Here is a 5902-nt window from a genome sequence, read left to right as displayed (position 1 = left end):
GCAAGTGCTCCGATCGTGGTACAGATGCTTACATCTGTATTTCATGTCCCAAGTTCACGCACAAACCTGCACGGTTATTCCTTCATTCTAAGGTCAGCGACAAGCTGTCCCATCATGCTTCAAAACCACGATTTCCACTTATTGCATAGAATCCCACCCCTCTATGTAACGCCCTGCGAGACATTCAGAGTATTGAAATAAGAAAATTCAGTTAATCCACCCTAACGCAGTTTTTACGATTGCTATCGCGATCGCTAAGCAAACAAAACAGCAATGGCAGATGAAGCTTAAGCGACACGCTTACTCACTACAAGCGTGTGATGGAGTCAACTCTCACAAACCCTTACAATAAAATTGCGACCCTGCGAACGAGCTCACCAGCGCGCACATTTTGTCGTTACAGAGCTGAGATGTGAAGTTGACCTTAACACCACACTAGCATGCATCCGTTCACGTGTAAATAAGCAGAAACCTAACAAGTCACCCAGATGTTTCGTTATTACGATAACGCGCACGACACTGTTAGCCAAAAGCAATACCAGCCGTAAATACAGGCGTTGCAAAATTCAGCAGCGCGACCAGCCATCACGGGCAGCAAATTCTCAGATCGCGATACAAACGCCAACAAAGTTCTATTATTCCGAACGTAGGCAGTTTTACGTACGATTACTTTAGCAATCGCTGTTACGCAAAGCAAACGCCAACAGCACACGTACTTAAGTTTACGCGACACGGTTATCACTACTAGCACGCGAAATAATCAGTCAAGGGAGGAAAAAGTTTCACTGTTACGAACTAAAAAATACGACCCCGTGCGACCGAGCCATTAAGTAGGCGCAAACGTTTCGTTCGTCACAGAGAGCCGAGGAGTAAGCTTGTCTTGACGTCACCCCCATCTGGTCACGTGTAAGTAAGCAGATATCTAACAAGTCGCCCTAAAGTTTCGTTATTCCAAGAAAAGTGCATGCGCTGTTAGTAAGGACAATATAGCACCTATAAAGACAGACGTATTAAAATTCAGCAGCGTTGCCTCCCATAACGCGCAGCAAGTGCACCGACCGTGGTGCAAATGCGTACAAAATTTCAGCTATTTCAACCTTACGCAGTTGTACGATTGATTGCTCTCGCAATCACGGTTAGGCAAAGAAAACGCAAACGAAGCTCAAAACGCTGTTCTGGACGGTGTGTGTCGGGAAGTTATAATTAATATTCATTTTCTTATTATTCGCCACTGTTAAGAAAAGACACGATAACTCTCGCGGACCCATCCTGTGGGCTACATGGAAGGCGTTAGCGGTTCTAAAGTTTCGAATTCAATTTTTTTTTTTTTGCGGGTCTCAGCGCTGCGCAGAGATATAGGACAGAGTAAGCTCGGCAGTTTGCAGAAAAGTAGAACGATGCGGCCAAACGCAGCACAACGAATGGTCAATCGCCGATTGATGTTAGCGTGGCTGCAAATCATGGGGATGTACTACAATGCCCGCCATTCGATTACGCGCAGATACCTTAGTCGAAATTGCAGGACTGCTAACAGAAAAAAACGTTGACTTCATGAACTGTCACTTACCTCTTGACAGGCGTAAGACATGCAGGCGCCGCAGAAATGGAGCTCAATGCGCATGACAAAAACGTTTACCTGGAACTGACAAACGCTCACGCTGGAACTCATGAGCACATGACGCAACAACACAACCACCACATTCAGAGAAAGCGCGCGAACTGAGCGTGTGAGCATAGTGTGAGTGAGCGGATCACACCAAACCAGCAACCTTCAGGCATTCCAAGCTTACACAGAAGGGCGAAGAGATCCAATAAGACGGCGGTGTTAAGTCATGTGACCGACTACGCGCAAATCAGGGCAAAGCGTGCGTGTGCATGCAACAGACAGTGGTGACTCGACTGGGTAAAGGCAGTCACTGCTCTGTACAACGGCAGTGGGTTACAGGCGTTGCAGAAGTTGCCGTACTCTTCTTTCTTGACACGTTAGAAGAGCGTAGGACACAGAGGCAGAAAACTAAGGAGAGGCCCTGACGTCACTCTTTGCGAAGCTAAAGTGAAGCCGGAAGTTGGCGTTGCTGGTGGCGTTGCTCCGCCTATCGGGCCAGCTCTCCTCTCTTGTGTACATTTCTCGCGAAACCACACCGCGCTGCGCGCAACCGTGCTGCTTGGACTCGCGCGCTCCGCAGCAATACTAAGCAATCGTTAGCACGTTAGCATGATCCCGCGAAAAAGGGCAAAATTTCCCGCGGATATTCCTTCGTCCGTAGCCATTACTGTGGCGCGGTACATTGCGTGCAGCGTTGCATGCGCGTTCATTTCACGAATTTTAGTTCCGCCTGTCCCACCTGGCCACAGCAACATCCGGGAGAGCACGGTCCAGATAACGGAGCGCAACAAAACACGGAGACCAACGCAAACCTGCCCGCACGGCGCCTTTGCCACGGTACGAAACCTACGGAGCAACACGTGTGAGCGTACAGAACCAAAACAAAGCCGCCATTGTGGCCCGAAAGGCGTGGCCGCTACAACAAAGAAATAAAAAATCAACAAAAAAAGAGAACGCGCTACGTCACTTCTTCCACACTTTTCTTCTAGCCCGCAGCTCTCGTGGCCTGCAGGACCTGAATAAAGTTGATTTCCTTCCTTCCTTCCTTCCTTTCTTCTAGCGCGCGGAGGGGGTAGGGCCTCTCCTCAGTTTCCTTCCTCCATGAGCATCCATGGCGTGCGTCTATTTGTCGTACAAAAATCCCTCACGTGACCTGATCCTAGGTGCATAGGGACAGCATCGTTTAGGGATTTTTGAGAAGGCGCGATGCTGGCGCCGAGCGACGCCGTGGCGTGTTCGTCCTCGGCGTGATCGTTCTCTGGACCCCGCGTTGTTCAACATTGCTCATGTGATTGTAGTACGTGCGTTGCTTGTGTGTTGGTTGTAGGTTCTGCGTTACTTGGCGGAAAGCCGCGAGTAGTGGTGGTGTGGCAGTGCGGCTTTCGCCTCGGTGAGCTCTGGCAGTAGAGAATCTGCGTTGTGTGACCCGTGCTTGCTTGACAATTGAAATGTCGAAGTGGCCTAGCGCCTCGGCAGCGAAGTTCTGCGAACCGCGATGTGGCGTCGCCGTGTCCGACTTTGCTTAACGGACATCGAGGGATGTGCTGCTCGCTACAAGTCATGTAAATGCGACTGCGTCGACCGCCCACTGTTCAGTGCTGAATGTGTGTTAGGTGTGCTGTGCTTGAAACGAGTGGTTCAGCCGTGCAGCGGGGGGTGGTGGAGGAGCAGAGTGGCTTAGGGTCTCCATTTGCACGTTCACAGATATGTGCTCCCGTTTTGGTCTCATTAGCGGCTGTCGCGGGATTGTGGTGTGCTCCTTGCCTAGTATGAAGTTTACGATGCTAACACACAGCATGTTCACGTTTTTCCGTGCTATATGTCATTTGCATGACGACCGAGTTGAAAACAAGGCATATGTATCTGTTGTTTTCGTTTGTGTGTTGTAAATTACTACCTGTTGTGGAAGTTCTGGAAGTCTTATTACGCAAGAAGTACGAACGTAAACATATAAACATATTTCTGTGTGTGTGAAATTATGAATTACCCAGAATAGCCTTTACGACTGATAAATGGGTTACACAGCCTGTGTGAATCAGCTACCTTTTGTTGCGACGCTCTTCCATGTGGTAGACTGATGCATGGTGCGCGTTTATTTCTGTACTGTTGTAAAAAGCATTTGTTTATTCACTCAATACAAATGTACTGCTTCTTCGCCGCAGTGCATTTTAGTTACGCGGTAAAGGATACTAAAAGTGGGAGGGGGCCGCTATCACCCAGCATAGTATGTCCACTCAGGCGACCTGAGAGGCGGTGGTTGCGCGAGTGTATAATCATAGGGTATAATTAAAGAACTCTTTATGTCCAGTGACAGTGGCCCCTTTCCACTTTTAGTATGCTTCAACGCAGTACATTGCTTAGGCTTCACCGCAGAACATAGGTGTATTGCAAAAAAGTTAATCTTAAAAAGCTCAATTATGCAACGTTTCTTTCGTAGCTTGCTACACCGCAATACAGAGGTGGAAATAAGCATTGTGCAGTAAAGCATACTAATAGTGGAAAGGGCACATAGGTTTGCTCATTATTTTCAATTGTGATATAATTTGCAAGTGCATCTGTGCTCTTGGTAAGCTTAATTGACAATTCTTTGTACATTACAAATTCATATTGCAGGGAAGCTTACTAAGGCACATTCGTCATTTTGTAACGCAGTATTCACCTTCAATGCAGGAGCACAATGCGGATTCATACCTATGCTTCTGGCTGGACTGCACATGCTCTTTGAGAATTGATTCGTTTTTCATAAGTGCACTGGTACTTTACTCTAAACTGGAGGGCTGAAGTTTATACGGAAGCACAATTTTTATTAAGGGGACAAGATGTTGCCAAGATGGTTGCAGCACAGCTTTTTTTTCTTCCAGGCACCTTTTCTATTAGAAGCTTCCATTGCAGTGTTTCGAGCCTCTTTGAGCCAGCATATAGTGTATATAAAAATCGGACACCGATTGGGAACATCACCTATGCTCTCTGCAATAAGCTGTGCACAGAATAAGTTCATGCCTATATATAGAAAAAAATGTAGCATGACCAGACAAAATAAAAGGGGGTGGGCTGCAGCAATACTAGGTGTTAAGTGGTGCCTTATCCTTTCCCTTCAGTTTTCTGTTTTGTGCTTTCTATTATGGATCCTCCACAGTAACCACACGAGTGCTGAACTTGAGCTTGTTGGTTTCAGATCTGATGGTTGTTACTAACAGAACAGTGTGATACACGAACAAGGGCTTGGAGGCATCCGGTCACCTTGCTTGTCTCATGGTGTCGCTTTGTGAGCACCATGAGCCTCCAGACCAACTCGGAAGAAAGGTTTCTTGCAATCGCTTCTGAACTGTATTGCCACCAAACCAACAGTGCTCTCAATGACCACTTTTGGACAGTAGAATGCTTGCACCCAGCAAAGTCTAAGAAGGAAGCATTCAGGATGTGCCAAGTGGGCCTTTTGAAGCTGGCCGCATTGCTGAAGGGGCTTTGCCTATCCGCCCTCTTTATGGATGCACAAGGATGATTTCTTCTTTCAGAAAGATTGTTTCAGAGGTGTCACATGGCAACAGTGTTGGGTGTTTAGCAGCAGATAAGCTTGCCTTTGGCCACTGTCAATAATCTGTTTTTTCTCCAATGCCCCTGTGAAGTGCCTAATTTTTGGGACACAACGTGCTCTCCATGCATGCATGCATTTTTAGCTTGTAAAGATGTCTATTACCCCTTGCCTCAAGCCGGTCCTTGCTGATGTCAACCAAGAAGGCAGTGGGGAGTATGGCGATGCATGCTTACAAAGCACTGCTGATACCAGTGAAACCAGATTAGTGGAGCTGCCGTTTTTTTTGTCCACTCCATCTTCATCAGTTACAATGAGCAGTTCTTTGTCCAAACAGAAGGCGTATGTAGTTGGTCATGCATAGCCTGCGCACTAAGATTTGTTGGCGTGTTACAAGAGACGTGCCTGAGAACCTTAGCAGTGTCTATACGCAAAAACCTTCAGATGTGTTGATGACTTCCTTCTCTTTATCACAGTTTGCCTGATGAAGCCAGCAACTTGGTCAATTAGATGTTCAACAGGCTTCCCACTAGTTTTCCCAGCGTCTCCTTTACCAGTGTGCTGCTCATAGATATCTGTTTTCTTGACCTTGCACTGCACTTCAACCATGGCCACACCTGCTGAACCTATAGTATGCAATCAGAAAAGTGCTATACATCACGTTGCTCCAAACTCATGACAAGCTAGAAGGCCTTGAGGAACACCATTAATTTCCGTCCTCATCAACGGGCAGAAATTTGGCTATTCATTGGGCCCCACTGCAG

This window comes from Dermacentor variabilis, chromosome 4 (assembly GCF_050947875.1).
Source record: "Dermacentor variabilis isolate Ectoservices chromosome 4, ASM5094787v1, whole genome shotgun sequence".
Taxonomy (NCBI): Eukaryota; Metazoa; Arthropoda; class Arachnida; order Ixodida; family Ixodidae; genus Dermacentor; species Dermacentor variabilis.
This window is presented reverse-complemented; position numbering follows the sequence as displayed.